The sequence below is a fragment of the Mustela putorius genome, unplaced genomic scaffold (assembly GCF_011764305.1).
Source record: "Mustela putorius furo isolate JIRA1106 unplaced genomic scaffold, ASM1176430v1.1 tig00003898_pilon_pilon_pilon, whole genome shotgun sequence".
Lineage (NCBI taxonomy): Eukaryota > Metazoa > Chordata > Mammalia > Carnivora > Mustelidae > Mustela > Mustela putorius.
In genome coordinates, this window is record NW_025422047.1 from 5,291,045 (window position 1) to 5,311,198 (window position 20,154).

A 20,154-nucleotide genomic window follows, 5' to 3' on the forward strand; every position below is an offset into this window, starting at 1 on the left:
CCTTGCTCAACCATCTTTAGGTCTGTGGTCTTCTCAACCAACTTTTCTAATCTTTTTGAACAAGGAAGTATTTCAGAATGGAGAACCTGCTCCCCTGGCATCTTAACATCCAAAAAATAATTTCAAGAGTCTCTAGGAAGAAAACCAGTATTTTCAGAACCACAGGAAAATTTTTTAAAAATATGAATCCAGGAATCTATGCCTCCTGTGACAACTGAAATAAATATACTGCCTTAGTCATCACTATTCTCTTAAACTGGTTTGAGGAAACATGTTTTGCTTTTTGTTTTAAACAGGAACAGATTGCTCAGGGGTTGGAGGAGCCGGACACAAATCAGAAAGCCCTTCCTCTTTCATTTTACAAGTCCTTGCTCTCTGCCCAGCCCTGAGATATTTACTGAACTGCAGATGAAATAATCTTCTTTCTCTTCTCCAGGTGGCCTTGTGTGGTGTTGAAGAGTGAAAGAAATCGTGAGCACAACTCCAGCAGCCAGCCTTGAGAGGTTAGCTCAGAAGAAGGAGGGCCATGAATTCTGCTCACCCTGGGCACAGGACACTCTGTACCTAAGTCTCCTGAGTCTAAACTGGGAGAGGGAACTGGGGGGTGGAGGTGGAATTAATTTTTTAGCTGCTGACAAGCTCCACAAGTTATGGAATGATACTACTCCCCAGATAAAAGAAGGAGCAAGCAGCTGATATCTATTCCAAAAGTCCTCTGGCATTTTCCCTTTGGCTTTGGAGCAACCTGTTCTTTTTTTAATTTTTGAAGGTGTATAGCAGGAAATCAACATTTCCTAAATTTTCTTTATGTGTCAGGCATTATGTTTAGTGCCTTAGTTGCATTATCTTATTTAATCATCCAAACAACCTCATACTCTCCATTTTTATCCTCATGTCACAAAGAAATTGATGCTCAAGGAAAGAAGTAACTTAGCCACTTAATTAATAACATGAGCCTGGTTCAAACCCAAATCTAATGACTTCAAATCCCAGTATTTTTTTTTCCCCTCCTGCACTGGGGATTTGTATCTTGAAATCATAGGAATGAGTCTAACTTTTTGGAAATAGCACAAAATCTAAAAATGCCACTCATGTCATAATAATAGCCATTCTGTAGGTGACCAATAGTTGATCCTAGCCAAAAGAATGTTTCTAGCTGTACTGATATAGTAAAATTTTCCCAAAAGAGAATTTTGACAAAGGCTAGCTGTTTACCCAAATAATCCAGCTTCCCTTAACGCTTGAGGATGATTCTGGCATGCAGAAATTAAATTTTACCACCTTAAACAACAACACTAAGCCCTTAGAATTTCCTTACCATTGCATATCCATATTTTATAGTATCTATCAAGGGATACTGTAATGATTTGTTTATCTACCTCAATACAGTATTAACTCCTAAGGGGCAGAGGGGGCAGAATCTATATCAGTCATTTTTGTGTTGCTTAACCAAGTTCCAGCATTCATAGCTACTCATTAAATTTTGTTGTATTAATCTAGCAAAGACCACAGTTGTTAAAACTACCAATTATAATGCAATTTGATGAGAATTTCCATTAAAATAAGTTCAAGGGGCACCTGGATTGAATAGTCAGTGAAGTGTCAGACTCTTGATTTCTGCTCAGGTATGATCACAGGGTCTCTGGATCAAGCCCCGTGTCAGGGTCCATACTCACCATGGAGCCTGCTTGAGAGTTGCTCCTCCCTGTCCCTCCCATTCACCTTCGTTTTCACTCTTACCATGTCTCTCTCTCTCTCTTTCTAAAATAAATAAATAAATCTTGAAAATAGGCTCAAGATCACATTTCAGCATGTAACGACAATTTATTCTATTTAGAGGAACATCTTTTGGGAAAATTGCACAATGAAATGAGTTCACCAGGTAGAGGAGGAATAAGAAGAAAGGCATTTCAAGAATACAGAAGCTTAAGCAAAGGCAAGAAGTCAGAAAGGAATGGCAAGAAGCTGGAAGAGGTACTCATGGATTATCTTCCCGAACTTTTGAGGGTGGTAGAAGAAAAGGAACAAAAGTTAAGAATTAAGAATTCTTCTCAACAATATCTAAGTGTACCTATTTATTTCTTTACATTTTGTGCTTAGTGTATCATTTAAGGTATAGCTGTCATCCAGAGGCCATGAAGCCTGGAGTGTGGTTATGAATAGTAGGTTCTCTTAGATGGTTCACTCCTTCTGCTATTTGTAGGACTTTAGGGGAAAGTGTAGTTGAGCATCCTATAGGGCAAAGATCATCAACAGTGAAGAAAAGTTTCTGGAAGATAGAGATCATCTCCACCTAGAAAGAATGAGAAATGAAGTGCTTTCTGTAGTATCTGCACATCAACATATCCCCAAAGCAGTTCTTTCAGGACACCAAGGCCAACCACAATGAGGGGAAGTGACACGGGAATAATCAGACTCCCCTCTCACAGTCTAAGCAGCCCTAGAGCAGTGGTTCTAAACCTTGCCTGCATATTAGGATCACTTAGGGAGGATCCAAAGATCCTCAAGAATAGGGTACTCCAAATACCCTAATGTTCAAGCCACACCACTGACCCATTGACTGAGAATCTCTGGAGATGGAATGAGGCATCATTATTCTTTAAAGCTCCTTGGGTGATTCTACTGTGCAGTGAAGTTTAAGAACTGCTGCCCACAGAAAGGAAAAACTGGTCAGTAGCCTTCAGGAGACCTAGGGTAAGGTGATTCTCAAGCATGTTGGCTGCGGATCACACCAGAGAAACTGGTGGAACAGATTGGCCTCTGTCCGCTGTGGAGTAAGGACCATGGAGAGAAAGTCAATTTGGAGCTTGGTTACCATGCATGAAAGACACCATCTAATAATGGATCATGGTTACATAACAGCAAATTCTGATCTATTCTTATTCCCAAGGACAACAATGCAAATTTCCTTCTGAGAAGAGCCATGACACTGTGTAGGAACATGGAGTACAAAATATGATATAGCACATGAGTGCAGTTTTCCAGATTGCTTGTCCATTAAATCCTATGATTGCTCCAACACCACCTACACTCCTGAAGGTTTTGCTGAACAACAGCCCATATTAGCCAAAATAATAAAAGTGTTTGTGGGGGGCAGGGAACTTTACTGATTTCAAAAGAAAATGCATCTTTACGGCAAAAGGAAAATGCTGTTAAATAAATAGGTGTGTGCATATATGCTTGTAACCATCAAACAAGAAATACAAAGAGTCTCTTTTCTCTTAATCAGAAAAGGGAAACCTTTTTGCAGATTAAATCACATGTTTCTTGAATAGGGCTCATGCAATTGATAATAGTGAAGGATATTTGCAGAATTCCACAAACCCATAGATTAGAAAAGCAGCATTCGGTTTTAATTAATTAAGAGGAGCATGTATTCTGTTTGTAATTTTAAAAAGAAAATAAAGATGTTGTTTTACTATATATCTACATCTTTAAGGGCAGTGGTCTTCCTGAATATATTCATGAACTGGTAATATTTGGCACTTGATCAACAAAGCTGCACTGCAGATGATTATCTCAAGAATTCGGGTTAGGGTTCAGATCCTTTCAGAAATGGCATGTCAAACCTTCTAGTGTCTTCTCTATCATTAGAGAAAAGAGTCCAGGAAGGCAAAAGAAAATTTCTCAGAGGTACATGGTATGGTATAGCCACACATTTTCCTATACCCAGAAATTGTGAGATGAGTACATTTTTTTACTTTAATTCCAGCAGAGTTAACCTACAGTGTTATATTATTTTCAAGTGTACAATACAGTGATTCAACAATTCTATACATTACTCAGGGCTCATCATGATTAAGTGTGTACTCTTTAATCCCCCTCACCCATTTCACCCATCCCCCACACCCCCTCTCCTCTGGTAACCATCTTTATTCTGTAGAGTTAAGAGTCCTTTTATTTCTCTCTTTTTTGTTCATTTGGTTTCTTAAGTTCCATGTATGACTGAAATCATATGGTATTTATCTTTCTCTGACTAGTTACACTTAGTATCATACTCTCTAGCTCCATCCATGTTGTTACAAATGGCAAGATTTCATTTTTTTTAATGTCTGAGTAATATTCCATTGGAATATTCCATTCCACCTCTTCTTTATCCATTCACCTCGCAGGTGCTCATGGACTGTGCTCTTTTAATCTCTGTCCTCTGAACTTCTCTGAATTCTAATGATTTTTCTCTTGGACTAATGTTAGTAACTGTTCTTATCACCTCCAGATCATTCTAAGTTTTCTCCCTAAAGTTCTGTACATTCTCTTCTATATCTTATACAAAGCCTTCTTTCTTTCCAGATTCAAGAAAGCAAAACCCAGGCACACTGGAGAAACATAATGGAAGCTTTATTAGAAAGATCTAGGATAATGGAATCTCATGGTTTCATGAAGGATGGGGGAAATGCAAATGAGAGAAGATCTTTTCTCTCTGGGGCTCCTTAAAACCTCCTCACCTCCTCTTTGCTTCCTTTCCTTATTATCTACCTGCAAAATGGCGAAGACAGCCACACCACAGCTCCAAAGTATGTATCAACTCACTTCAAATCCCAGAGTCTAGGACCTAAGAGCCTAAATTTAAAACCTCCAAACTTCAATGAGCTTCACTCTTGTTTCAATACGCTATGGCCCAATTAGGTAGGAAATTGGGGTTTCTGGAGAATCTAGTGGGTAGAAAAGAATCCATTTTCAAAGGAGAGATTATATGGATATGGATTAAACAGAGGATCTCCAATTGCAATGGTCTGACTTAAAATTTTTCAATTTTACAACGGTGCAAAGGCAATATACATTCAGAGCTTCAGTTTTTGAATTTGGATCTTTTCCTGGACTAGCAATTCATGCTGTGATCATCCCTGGTAATGCTGGGGCAGAAAGCCACAGCTCCCAGTCAGCCATCGATCAAGAGCACAAACTGATGACATGCTTACGGTCATTCTGCATTCATATCACCATTCTGTTTTTCACTTTCAGTGTGGTAGCCGGTAAATTACGTGAGATATTCAACATGTAAATAATAAGATCGACTTTGCATCAGATGATTTTGCCCAGCTATTGGCTAATGTTAAGTGTTCTGGGCATGCTTAAGGTAGACTAGGCTAAACTGTGATGTTGGGTGGGTTAGGTGTATGAAATGCATTTTCAACTTAGGATGGTTTCTCGGGATGTAAGCTCACTTACACGTTAAGGAGCTTTGTATTATAAAAGCTACTCACTTTTATCTATAATTTCTTTGGCTTTCCAGAATTTGGGATTTTAATCCAGATCTTTGTAACAGATGTATCTTGTCCCAGGATGGTGTTTTCCAAACATTTTGAAAGCAAAGAAACTTTTTTCCCCCAGCTAAATAGTTCACTGTAACCTAAGATGTAAAACAGATAAATAGCAGAGTTGTTCTGCTGGAACAGGGAGGGGAGAAAGCAAAGCCCAACTCCTACATACATTTTCCTCCATGGTGCCCCTTGAAACCTTGTTTCAGCTCCCTAGGAAAGCCATTGTTCTTGTGTGTAAAACCAAAGACAGTCACTTCCATTACTATAAAAAAAATATGTTGCAATTCTCTTTCTTGACTTGTTAACTTTAGACAGTAAAGATGAAACACTTTAACTCAATTCTACTTCCTCCCCCACCCTTCCTAGTTTGGAGAGTTCATTTATTTTTAGTTCTTTTCTTCATCACTGTTAGAACTTTAAATATTATACTTAAATTGTATTTTTTCTCTTTTGACTTTAGATTCCCATCTCTTCACCAACTAAAAGAGCATACTTATACTGCCCTCTACTTCTCCCCCATTCCCATATGTATATATAAATATACCACTTTTAACATCTGAACACAAGATAATTAATAGGCTTTCTGTCATTTCCATTCCTTGATCCACTCTGTTACATAGTGTACTTTTGCCCTCCCTGGTCTATGAATGCAAAGTTCATTTTAGAACACCAGCTCCAAAGAAGCAACGGGAGCGGTGGTTTATATTCTTTTAAATGGCACGGCTCACAAGAGAAAAAGCAGACAGATAGGGTGTGGCAGTGGAGGTGGTGGAAACCATCCTCCCTTGATTCAAGAAGCTGAAAAATCTAAATTGGAGACACTCTGCGGAGAGGAAGAAGAGGAAAAGCTTCCTGCAGAAACTCCAGCATCACTTAGATTTCATGGTCCATTTTCCTTCACAAATGCCTCTATTTTTGTTATTCTACACAATACAACAGAACATTGTGACATTCAAGCACTGCGAGAACCATTTTTAATTAGTGGCAGCCAGTTTCCTAGTGGCTTTGTCAGGGAGATCCCATGCCATAAGCACGGACAGATAGTGTATTGTCCGTGTGATGTTCACACTCCTCTCTTGTTGTTGATGAGTAAAGCGGTCCCTCAGGCTCCTCCTCATGCCCTCTTCTACTTTCCCAGCCCTTTTCTGGGACACACAAAGATGCTTTTTCAATCAAACTTCTCTGGCAATGCTACCTCCCTCTGTAAATGCTTTTCTTAGTAATTCGCTGACTCTCTTGGGCTCACTTTAGTTTCAGATCATTGGTCAGTAATTCGACACTCATGTTGGAGGTGCTGAAAAACTGATGAGGGAAGAAAACTTTCATTAGTGCTAAGTTGTCAGTGGTTTTTATAAGTGGTGATAAAACATTAAGAATACCCAGGCAGAACAGATGATCCTAGCAGGGTTACGGATAGAAAGGGGCTGCTGAGGGTTCTGTGGAATGTCCTTCTTTGGAGCTTCCTTTTTCTTCTTTAGCTGTTCTTATTTGGCTACGGGTTTAGGATGGCTCAGACCACAAGGCAAAAGGGAAAAATTTTATGAGTTTTCAAATTATCATCTGGTCAGAGGATACTAATCACCAAATACTTAATTGATTCTGAGTACCTATTGGAATTTAGAAACATTTTCAAGTATGCAATCTTTTTTTTCTTTTTTTTTCTTTTGAGAAGTCAGGGAGTGGACAGAAGGATACAGAAAGAATCTTAAGCAGGCTCCACAGCCAGCACAGAGCCAAATGCAGGGCTCCATCTCACAATCCTGAGATCATGATCTGAGTTGAAATCAAGAGTCAGATGCTTAACCGACTGAGCCATCCAGACGCCCTTTAAGTGTACAATCTTATTTGATCTGTTCCACAATACTGTGGAGTAAAAAGGGTGGACATTATGTAGTCACTTTAGTTTGTAAATTAGAAAACCAGGATTTGTAGCAATTAGGTGTGTTTCACAGGGTCACAGAGCTATGATGCAGCAGAAGGCCCTTCATACCAAACCACATTGCATTTCCACGTACTGCCTAGTATTGCACCAAGAGACCCTCTGGAAACGACAAAGTTTAACCAGTTAGTTTACCACGTGGGATTCGTGTGGTATAATCACCAACCATCTTTATGTTGTCTCACACTCTCCCTTTAAACACTAATCAATGGGGAATATTCTTCCTCTGACATGGATGAAAACTCCAAAGCCCCAGGATTATTCTAATTGTTCAGGTAATAAAATATCCAACTGTCTTTTCAAGTTGCAAACACTGTTTCAAATTCATACTTCAGAGTATCTAATTATATGCAATAATCAAAATTTCAAACTTGATCTGGAATTGAATTTCCTCCCTGCTCCCCTCCTGCAAGACTTTGTTGGGTAGGAGTTCAAGAAGGGGGCTGGGCGAAGGGAGGGGGGAGGGGGCATCTTTCTCCTTGTACCTCCCCTTCTCCATTTTGCTAATTTGGTCGTGATCCTTTCTGCCAAAGTCAGAATGTGTAGAGAAGAGAAAGGAGAAGCTAGCACGCACAGGAAAACTCTTACCAAAATAATACTATCATAAAATGGTCCTGTACTCCCTGTAAATAACACGGACTCTTAGGAGCTATTTTGTGGATTCTTAGAAAGAGCCCCATCAGCGAGGCCTTCTCATCTGAGATTCCGTTGATGTGAGTGATGCACCCCCCCCTCCAGTTCATCCATCTAAAGCAAACCTGCCTGTTGGGTGCCTTTTTGATTTTTCAAATAGGAGGAAATCTCTGGTCTTCTCTGTATCCTCATTTCACAACTTGAGTAAGTACTTCTAGTAAGTCCCTTGTGCTGGCCTTAAAATAGGGTGATTGTATCTCAGGTTGCCCCCTTGGGGTAAGTTGAAATCCCAGCCCGGCTCTCTCCAAAGAAATCCTCTTTAAAGTCCTTCCTCAATACTATTCTTTTAGACCCTCAATGCAAGTATAAGTCGTAAGTCCTGCAATTGGTTTTGAGACATCTTTTGGAACTTTACATCTGGATCTGGAACCTCTCCAGGAAATGTATCTAGTAACTCTTTGTGACTTAGCTAAAATTTTCAAATGTTACATCCTTTAAATCAAGTGAGTAGAACATGATCTCTGCTCTTGAAAAGTTCCATTTCTAACTGGGAAGGCAACCAGCAAATGAAACTACACAAGGATCAGACCAGCATTAACTGCAAGTACGGTGGGTGCTCAGTAAGCAGAGAATCATCCTGGGCTACAATAATACATTCTATAAGCTTTATACTGAAACAAGTGAGGGGTGCCGGGTGGCTCAGTCAGTTAAGTGGCTGGCTCTTGATTTCAGTTCAGGTCATGATCTTGGGGTCCTGGGATCGAGCCCCAGGTGGGGCTTCACATTTAGCAAGGAGTCTGCTTAGGATTCTCTTGCTCTCTCTTTGCCCCTCCCCCTGCTTTCTCTCTCTCTCTCTCTCTCTCTCTCTCTCTTTCTCAAGTAAATAAATAAATCTTTTTTTAAAAAAGGTGAAAAAACAGAACAAAGCAGGCTTTCCAGAGAGAAAAGTCAGCATTAAAATAGAAATACAGGGGTGCCTGGGTGGCTCAGTGGGTTAAAGCCTCTGCCTTCAGCTCAGGTCGTGATCTCAGGGTCATGGGATCAAGCCCCACGTTGGGCTCTCTGCTCAGTGGGGAGCCTGCTTCCTCCCTCTCTCCCTGACTGCCTCTCTGTCTACTTGTGATCTCTCTCTGCCAAATAAAAAAATTTTTAAAAAAGTAGAAATACATGTGATAAAAATAATCATGTTTCTTAACTTTTTCAATTTAAATTCAATTTAATTAACATATAGTATATTATTAGTTTCAGAGGTAGAGGTCAGTTGCATACAACACTCAGTGCTCATCACAGTAAGGGCCTTCCTTTATGCCCGTCTCCCAGTTACCCCATCCTTTGAACCTTCCCCTTTAGCAACCCTCAGTTTGTCTCCTATAGTACTAAAGAGTCCCTTATGGTTTGTCTCCCTCTCTGTTTTCATCTTATTTTTCCTTCCCTTCCCCTATGTTCATCTGTTCTTTTTTTCCCCTTAAATTCCACAATGATCATGGTATTTTCCCTAGCTCCCCAATGGTCACATCTCTCCTTTTCTATCACTGTAGCCTTAGTTCAGGCCACCAAGGCCACTCAGCTTGATTAAGGCAATAACCTCCCGGGTGGTCTACCTAAGTTAAACAGTCCTCCTCCCTGCCAGCTTTTCCCAGTCCATTCTCATCATCTGGATGGTTGTCTCCAGAATCATCTTTTGTTGTTTCTCCTTTCCAGCCATCTTGATTTCCCACAAAACTCTCTGCTTCCATTTTATATCTCATTCCCTCCATCTGACTCTCCGACTCCCTCCTCATCTTCACCTGATATGTGTGATGACTGATCTGCATTCTGCATCTGTTCCCATCTCCTCCTACTGTGCCTTCCTTTGTATAGAAAAACAGAGAAAGCTAAAAAAAATCACATTTCCCAGAATTCTCTTACACTAGAATTCTGCTTTGAACTGGGCTTCATCAATTGGATGAAGTCATTCAAAGATCAGCAAATAGGGGCGCCTGGGTGGCTCAGTGGGTTAAGCGGCTGCCTTTGGCGTGGGTCATGATCCTGGAGTCTCGGGATCGAGTCCCATAGCAGGCTCCCAGCTCCATGGGGAGCCCGCTTCTCCCTCTAACCTTCTCAGTGCTCATGATCTCTCTCTCTCTCAAATAAATAAATAAAATCTTAAAAAAAAAAAAAAAAGATCAGCAAGTAGAAATGAAGGAGAAACCATATTCCAGCTGTGTTTATTTCCTATGGACAAGGAAAGGTGTGAGGATAAGGATATTTCTATTCTACATTTGGTATAAGTTACCAGCTTCATGGGTATTGGTAGCAGTAGTCTCCTGATTCCAGCTTCTTGACTCCTGGGTCTCAATTACAGTATCATGTTCTTTAAATCAGTAGGTCCAGTGGACTTCTTTTGATTTTTTTTTGTCTTTTTTTTTTTTTTAAGATTTCTTTATTCACAAGAAAGAAAGGGAGAGAGAAAGAGAAAGCATGAGCAGGGGGAGAAGCAGAGGGAGAGGGAGAATTCCAAGCAGACTCCCCACTGTTCGATGGGGGGCTCCATCCCACAACCCTAAGATTACAACCTGAGCTGAAACCAGGAGTCAGACGTTCAACTGACTGAGCCATCCAGACACCGCACCAGTGGACCTCTCGATTCCCACTTCCCGAATGTGACAAGACAGGAGCTCCCAGAATAGGTGGCATTCTGTGAGTCATTACCGAAGGCTCAGGATAAAGCACATTCTTCTAGCTCTTCCAATAATTTCCTAGGCACAAATATGCCTATATTTAATCGTTGTTGCTTAAATTATGTCGAGTGCCTTATTTTTTCCGACACAGAACTTGTCTGGTTCATCCTCTAAGTCACTCTATGACCCCAATTCAAATGTCCCTTCATCCAGGAAATCTGAGTTATCCACAAGATAGACAAAAGCAAGGCGTATTCCAAATTCAAATTTACATTTTCTTCTATATACTTTCATGGCACTCTGTCTATTGCTATCACTGTACATATCACAGAATATAAGGTTTTCCTAATATCTACCTTTCCTTCTTACTAGAATTCCCTACTTCTCTTCTAGAAGGAGAGACTTTGTCATACTCATTTTTGTACCCCCCTCTCCTAGTACAGTCCCAAGTACATAACAAAATCCCCAATATGTGTGAAACAAGTTAATGATTAGATGGATGCAAGGATGAATATATGGTAAGAGTATAAACAGACCCTCAAAGTAAAGCAGACGATCTTTAGTGAATCATTTCTATTTTGTTTATACATAGCTTATAATTGTTTTTGTTTTGTTTCGGGTCTTCATACTAAGAAAATTTTTAGATAATCTCCTACTAAGTCATGGAAGTCAAATACTAGAACTTTCTTAACTTTCCTTTCTGAAGCAGTGTTAGAAAGAAACAAGTATACAATTGCATGAATATTTTCCCCAGATTTAGCTTCATAATGAGGGACCAGAAACTCAAACAAAAGAAGAGATGTGTTTTCCTCCTATTTTAATATAAATGATAGTACCACATAATAAGGACTATACCTGAATAGTGTTCAACTGGAATAAAAATAAGAAAAAAACGTGTATCTAAAAAGATAGGTTGTGTATCTATTAACTATAAAAGTTAATAGTAATTGTTGCCTCTGTGTGTGTGTGTGTGTGTGTGTGTGTGTCTATTTTACATACAGTCAGGAAATTGAGCTTTATCTAATAAGGATCAGAACTGGAATTCAAACCTGACTCTGACAAGAGACAAGCTTTAAATATGAAGACACAGGAAAGTTAAAGGTCAAAGGATGGAAATGATATACCATGCCAGATTTACCCAAAAGAAAAATGGTGTAGCCATAACAATATCAGATTAAAAAGACTCTAAGGAAAGAACTATGACTAGTAATAGAGAAATATTTTATGTTGACAGAAATGTCAATTCAATAGAAATCATAAATGTCTGTTTTTAATAACATAGTTTCCAATGTATAAAGCAAAATAGTAAACTCATAATAATAACTGCAAACGTTAACATACCTCTAGCAGTAGCTAATAGAACAGACAAACAAAAATCAATAAAGAGAGACAGCTGGATGACTCATTCAGTTAAGCAAACAACTTTTATTTTAAGATTTTATTTATTTATTCATCAAAGAGATGGGGAGAGAAAGAGCATAAGCAGGGGCAACAGCAGGCAGAGGGAGAAACAGGCTCTGCACTGAGCAAGGAGCCTGATGCAGGACTTGAACCCAGAACCCTGGGATCATGACCTAAGCCAAAGGCAGATGCTTAACCAACAGCCATCCAGACATCCCCAAGCAAACAACTCTTGAATTCAAGCCAGGTCATGATCTCAGGATCCTGGGATGGAGCCCCACATCAGGCTCCATGCTCAATGGGGAGTCAGCTTGAGATTCTCTCCTTCTCCCTCCCTTCCCTCTCCTCGGCTCACACCTGAGTGCACTCTCTCTCTCTAAAATAAATAAATAAATCTTTTTAAAAAATCAGATATATGAGATTTTAACAGTATGGTTAAAAACAACATAGTTAATACATATATAACAATCCACCCAATAACTTTGTAATACACATTCTTTACAAATGTGCATGGAACATTTACTAAAGTAGATCTAATACCGGATCATAAAGTCAAAATAAATTTCAAAGGATACACTCACACAAATTCTTGGACTGCAGTAGAATTAACCTTATATAACAGAAAAGTAACGAAAATATACCAAAATATTTTAAAATTAAGCAATCTATTTCTAAATAACTCATGGGTTAAAGAAGAAGTCACAGTGAAAATTAGAAGATGTTTTAAATTATAATTATATTATAATAAAGACTTGACATATCAATTCATGTGGCATATAGCTAAAACAATGCTGACAGAGAAATATATATATCTTTAAGTGCACATATTAAAAAGAAAGGTTAAATATTAAGGATATAAGCTTCCACTTCAAGAAGCTAGGGTGAAAAATATAGTGAATTAAAACCAAAGGAAATAATAGCATAAATCAATAAAATAGAAAGCAAACATACACTAGAGAAAATTAACAAAGGCAAAAGATGGCTCTTTGAAAACAAATTTTAAGATTAATAAACCCCAAGAAAAATTAATCAATAAAAGCAGAAAATAAAAACTTGCTAACATCATATTTTAAAAAGGGACTTCTCTATAATTTCCACAGACATTAAAAAGATAATAGATAAATACATCTGAGTTTAGATGAAATGGACAAATGCTTTGAAAAACACATTTTATCAAAAATGACTAAAATATATACATAAAATCTTAGCAAGCCTATATCTAAGAAAGAAATTGAATTAATAATTAATTCAATTAATTAATTGAATTAAGATGCTTCACCAGTAAATTCTTCCAAACATTTAAAGAATAAGAACAATCTTCAGCAAACTCTTTCAGGCAATCAAAAAGGACTACTTCTTACAAGGACAACAGTACCTTGGTCAAACTTGACATGAATATTACAAGAAGGAAAATTGCAGGCCAGTATCTCTCATGGACATAATGCAAAAAAATCCCAATCAATACAGTAGTAAATTTAAGTTATGGATAAATAATAAGGATAATAACTATATCTCAATTATGTAGGGCTTATTTCAAGAATGCAAAATTTGAAAATCAGTAATAGTTAATAGAGTAAAGGGGAAAATCCAGATGATTATTTCAATAGAAAAATAATTGAGTCAGTCTCACTTAAAATTCTAGACTTTAAAAAAGTAATTGAACAGCATCGTATGAATAAGAAATGCATCTAGCTAAAAATAACAGAAAATAACAAAACTGAGTAAAAGCTTAAAGTAAAGGAGGTTCATGAAGTCTAGAGGTAGGCAGTTAAAGCTGTTTCAATGTTTAATGATGCCATCTGGGATCCAGACTCCTTTCTATCCTTCTGCTCTGCCACTTTCTGAAGCATCTACAATAGTGCTTGGCACGATAGAAGGCACTTGGTAAATATTTGCTGAATGAAAGAATCAATGTGCTAATCTCTACCCTGAAGCTTATTACCTAATGACCATAAGACTAGCCTAACGGCCATGTTCTAGGCACGAAGAACAAAGCAGAAAGGAGTGTGATGCCTGTACCCAGAAAGCCAGAAACCCTCAGCTTTCATCTCCCTGTGTAAAACTGACTCATTTGGCCACCTGACTGCAAGAGAATTTGGAGAGTAAGTAGTATTTTTAGTTGTGTACATTATTGCCCTGGAAACAAACAAACAAATAATCAAAACAAAACAAAAAACAAACAAAAAATAACAAACCAGGAGTTCTGTTACTCAAGACAAAGAGAGACTAGGTATTGGGGTGCTCTATAAAGACCATGTAATGTTAAATCGGCAACACGAGTGAGAAAAGACACCATCTGTAAGGAGACTGAAGTCTAACAAGGAGATCAGAGAAGTAGAAAATAACCATAATACAGGGAAGAGTAAGATAACGACCGTGCAGTTCAAACAAAGTGCTCCGGAAAATCAAAGCCAGAAAAGACAACATCTGTTAGGGAGACCTGAACAGTTTCATAGAAAAAAGCGTTTTTTTTTTTTAGAGAGTAAAGAGAGAGAGCGCGCGAGCGAGCGCACAGGGCTGCAGTGCTCACTCATGGGAGGGAGGGACAGAGGGAGGAGGGATCTTGAGCAGACTCCACTCTCCTCCCGTAGGTGACAATGGGCTTGATCCCAGGACCCTAAGATCATGACCTGAGCTGAAACCAAGAGTCCGCCACTTAACCAACTGTACCACCCAAGCACCCCTAAAAAAAAACTTTTGAGAAGTTTAAAAGATGGGTAAGAGTTCCACAGGTAGCAATGGGCAGTAGTATATTCTAGCTATAAAAGTACCAGCAAAGGTAATTAGGCAACATATCTGGTACCTGAGGAACAATACAAGTATGTTGCAGTATCAGATATTCGTAAGGGTCTACTTGGAGATAAGCTAGAGACAAATTTGGAGTATATCCTAGAAGCACTGAGTGCTGGGTAAAGAATTCAAACAATCCAATTGGTAGAGGAGAATCTGGAGCAAGGAAATGATAAGATAGATGTGGTACTTTAATCCCCTCCCCCTGGTTTTATTGATCTATAATTGTGTTATACTGTGATTTATAGTACAAGTATTCAGTTGGTCTTTGTCCTAGTTTCTGGCATGGAGTTCCTAAACCCTCGGAAATTTCCTAAGGGATGAGAGCTGGGAATGACAAAGGTGTCTTTCGTTATGCTAATGAGGTGACTTTGAAGCTGCACCTAAGGGTGGGGGCTGGTTGCCTGGAGAACCAACCACATGATTAGAGGTTGGAACTTTCCATCCCACCCCTCAAGCTGCCTGGGAAGGCAGAGGAGCCGGAGTTTGTGTCAACCACCAACCACCAGTGATTTAACCAATTATGCCTAAATAATGGAGTTTCCATAAAAACCTGAAGGACAGGGTTTGGAGAGCTTCTGTGTTGGTGAATGCTGGGAGATTCAGGGAGGTTGGTGTTCCTGGAGAGGTCACGGAAGCTCTGTACCCTTTCCCCCATATCTTGCCCTTCGCATTTCTTCCACTGGGCTGTTCCTGAGTTCTATCCTTTTGTTACAAACCTGTTACCTAGTATGTAGAATGTTTCTGTGACAGCTCTAGCAAATTAGTCACACGCCAGGAAGGGGTCATTGGAATTTCTGGCCAATAGGAGAGACCAGAAAAACTCAGAAAGACTTTGCTGAGTGGAAAATTTAAGAGGGGCCAGTGGGAAAAAAGGGTGGTGGGGGGAATGTAAGGAGGAAGAGTCAGAAACGGGAACAAATAGCAGCAGGAAGAGGCCAGGGTCTTTCTGGGATCAGACAGACAAGCAACACATTTTTCTGAACTACTCCATTGTTACCTATATGCCTCACCTGATCCAAAACTCCTTAAAAACACAAAGAGTCTAATTCATTTTTGTTTCCACTGCATAGTACAATGCCTGCAGCTGAATAGTCCTAACACAGAGGGAGAGCCGGAGAGTGGAAGGCAAAATAGGGAGTTAAAAGCAAGAAAAGGAAGAAGCTAAAAACAGTCAAGGTTGGTGATTAGAGGAGCCTTTTCAATAGGGGAAGGAAGAGCTAGATTGCAAGCAGTGGGAGGTGTGGCTAGCGGAATGAAGACAGTGATGAAGAGAATGGGAGTGAGTAGAGAAAAATGAAGGACTTTCTTGTTTGTTTGCTTGCTTTTATTTTGTTATGATGGGACTACTATATGAGATATTAATCTATGAGTTTTTCCTTCTGATATTTCAAGCATTCAGTCAGGTCAGTCTTGACTCAAAAGTCTTCGTGGCTTCTTTTTTTTTTTTAAGATTTTATTTATTTATTTGTCAGAGAGAGAGAGAGCACAGGCAGAGTGGCAGGCAGAGTCAGAGGGAGAGGCAGGCTCCCTGCAGGGCAAGGAGCCCGATGTGGGACTCGATCCCAGGACGCTGGGATCATGACCTGAGCCGACGGCAGCTGCTTAACCAACTGAGCCACCCAGGCGTCCCAGAGTCTTTGTGGCTTTTGTTGTTCTCCCAAACTCTTAAACACTTAGGAAAAATAAGCCAGTTTGTGGTTAAAGAACCAGTTCTTGAGGGAAAATGAAGAGAGACATATTTCCCCTAGATCTGGGTTTTCCATTGCCAGGGTGGGAGGAGGAAATAGGTACAAAGCCATCTACAGATTTCCAAGGCAGAGATGGGCGAAGGGGGGGGCCTGCCTCCCAGCAGCCTAAGAGACAGGACCTGAGAGACAAAATGCTGGGTGACCTGTCGAGGATTCAAGACCTGGGCAGACTCAGCAGAGATGCTCACACACCCAGGATTATGGAAACAGACCAAGCATCATGACCCAGTGGGCTAAAGAACAGGAGACCCATCACTCCCCTTCTTCATTCACCCCCGCACCCCCACTCACAAGTCTTCCTACTGCAGAAGTTCCATGGGGGTGGGGGTGAACCCTAAAAATGAACGATGTTGATATTTCCTTTATCCACATCCATAAATGGGGCTGAGTCAGACATTATGTTGTAGTAGAGAAAGGACAGAGAGGAAGGCTTTTAGCTGAACTTGTCGACTCAGCTCTGCTGGACAAGGTTTGTAGGCGGAAAAGCCGGGACTTCAGAGAAGGCTATGTGCAGTCAGACGCATTGTGCATGTAACATACATACATAAATTTAAAATTAATTAATTAATTAATTAATGATCCCATATTGTAAAGTGATTTGTAACAGACACAGTTGTGACAGAGAGAAGTAAAATAAGTAACTGTAAAAATTAAAAAGTGCAGATCAGAAAAAAAACACACCCTGAATTACCAACCAGCTTTAGATGTTTAAAAACTGAGCCTATAATATTACACAGCCAAAAAAAATATATCTATATATCTATATATCTATATATATATCTTGCCATCTACAACAATGTGGATGGGACTAGAGGGTATTATACTAAGTGAAATAAGTTAATCAGAGAAAGACAATTATCATATGACTTCACCCTTATATGGAATTTAAGAAACAAAACAGGATCATAGGGGAAGAGAGGAAAAATAAAAGGCAAAGCTAGAGAGGGAGACAAACCATAAGAGACTCTTAATCATAGAAAACAAACTGAGGGTTGCTGGAGGGGGGAGGGGTGGAGGGATGGGGTAACTGGGTGACAGGCATTAAGGAGAGCACGTGACATAATGAGCACTGGGTGTTCTATAAGACTGAAGAATCACAGGCCTGTACCTCTGAAACCAATAATCCATTATATGTTAATTAATTGCATTTAAATAAAAAAATTTTAATTAAAAAATTAAAAAGAAGCACCATGCACACACACCCTGACACAGGCTGTACTCTGGAGATGCCCGCCTGGCCCACCCTTGAAAGAGCCGACTTAGTGTGAGAGAGAGAGACCTTAAGGAAAGCCTCCTTGCATAGCTTCTATTTTTGAAGTAAACTTTGCAGCCAAGTGACGAAAAGGTCTGAAAACAGCAGTCCCGAAGCGTTGTATGAAAAGACAAACCAACATACATAAGTGAGCAGCAAGGAGCACCCAATGGCTTTTGAGAACACGCAGTGGGCCGTAATGGAAATCAGCACGTGCTTATGTATTTATGCATTGATTTACGTATGTACTTCTATTCTGCCTTCTTCAACAAAGGATAGAGGTTGCTTGCAGGGCATACAGTACCATAAAAAATAAATGAGATGCAGAGAAAATACATAAATATAGAAAAGAATCCACAAGCAGGATGCTCTAGGCAACACAATTCTGTGTTTCTCCAACCAACTCTCAGCCACCTATAGAACGGATCAGAGAATGTTAATAGCAAGAACAAAGAAGCAAGTATGAAGCAAAGCTGGTGCGGCTTATAGCACCGAGCCTTATCAGATATGTGAAATCAAAACAGGATGGTTAGAATGAAAGAATTGGGAAAGTAGACCACAGAATGCAATTAAGACAAATAATAGGAAGAGAGGGAAGAGTGAACAGAAGCTAGTGATCAAAGACAGCCGGGGAGAGACTGTCTGCTTAGATGCTAGCTAAGGGAAGTCCACTTTCAAGACTGTTGTGGACTCGTGGGCAATGACACACTCTACCCTGAAATCCAACAGTTCCAAGCTAATGACAGAATATTCAAACCAATTCTGTGCTTTTAGCCACTGAGTCAATAAAGATTCCTTGATCATCAACTATGCAGCAGGCTAAGAACTGAGGATAAAAATAAATATGAGAAGGTCCTTGAGGGATGCAGTGGGGAACTCAAGGTAAGTGAGTAATTGCAGGGCAGAGTGATGAGTGCTGTCGTGTGGACGTGGAGACAGTGCTGTGGGACCACAACGGGGCACCATGATCAACCCCCTCACCCTGCGAGGTCAGGGAGGAATTGCCAAAGGGGGCCTTTGCTCTGTGTCATAAAAGATGAATTCAGTTTCAGGGAGGAAAGGTGACAGTATGAAGCCTTGGAGGCATGGAGAAGCATTGTATGTTGTGTAAATAAAAAGACATTCTATGTGGCTTGGTCAGAGGACGTAAAGACGAACAGTCCAGCAGGCTGAAAAGGGAGGTTGAAACCCACTGGGAAGGGCCTCCTGTGCTGCCACGTAATCTACCCCGACAGAGAAGGAGCGGAGGTTTTTATCAGGGAAGTGTCAAGGCCAGTGGTGTGGAAAGTGCTCTGACAGGAGCATGGAGAATATCTTAGTGGTAAGAAAGGATAATCCCTTGGGAGCATCATGGAATAGCTCATTTGAGAACTCAACTGAAGTGACGTGAGCACAGGTAGGATGTGCAGACACGTGCTGTAGATGATGGAATGGTCAAGGGTACAGAGAAATGGGCTGCCTCCCTTCACTTCGGGGGACTACAGAAAGTGGGATCTTCAGGAGGGCAGCTGCAAGATGTACACATAACTTGTGTTGTTTTTTTTTTTTAATTTTGTTTATTTATTTGAAAGAGAGAGACAAGGAAGGGGCAGAGGGAGAAGCAGACTCCCCACTGAGTAAGGAGCTTACAACAGATGATGTAGGACTTGATCCCAGAATCCTGGGATTGTGACCTAAGCTGAGGTCAAATGCTTAACTGACTGAGCCACCAGGCACCCCTTTACATATAACTTGTAAAATATTTGTACCCTTTGATCTCATAATTCCATTTCTAGGAACCTACCCTAGGAAAATAATTAGTATTACCAAGAAAAAGGCTTATGATCAAGCATGCTCACCTAGTGGTATAAATTTTAAAACATCCTAAATGCACAATCATGGGAGAATTATTAAATAAATTACAGTATATTCATACACTAGACTACTATATAGTCACTTAAAGTTGTGTTTTCAAAGACTATGTGATGGCATGGGAGAAGCTCTCAATATAATATTAAGTTAAAAGTATATAAAATGATATAGAGCTTGATATAAATTTTCTAAACAAATCATGTATGAATTAAAATATTAGATTAAAACTCACCCAAATGTTAATTGTATTCATCTCTAAGTAGTGAGATAATAATTTTTATTTTTTTCTCCCTACCTTTCTGTATTATCCAAATAAAATTCAGTGAATATGTGTTGCTTTTATAATCAGTCATTTATTTTTAAAAAATAAGTGGACAATGGGAGCACCTGGGTGGCTCAGTCGATTAAGCAACTTCCTTCAGCTCAGGTCATGATCCCAGGGATCCATGGGGAGCCTGCTTCTCCCTCTCCCTCTTGTACTCACTCTCTCTCTCTGTCAAATAAATAAATAAAATCTTATAAAAAAGTTAGTGAATAATGGAAAGCAGATTCGCAAGAATAGCCTGAGCTACTAGAAAACACAGGCAGCAGAGAGAGAAGTTACGTTTGTCTTGCA

At 39.6% G+C, this 20,154-nt stretch overlaps 1 long non-coding RNA gene across 1 annotated transcript in view; it reads right to left on the reverse strand.

Moving 5' to 3' along the window:
* LOC101693733 overlaps positions 1 to 15,322 on the reverse strand; it is a 28,591-nt gene extending 13,269 nt beyond the window's left edge. Inside the window, exon 1 of the long non-coding RNA XR_199287.3 lies at positions 15,238 to 15,322. This is a non-coding gene — a long non-coding RNA (uncharacterized LOC101693733). The remainder of the gene's footprint in view (positions 1 to 15,237) is intronic.
* Positions 15,323 to 20,154: the final 4,832 nt, after the last annotated feature.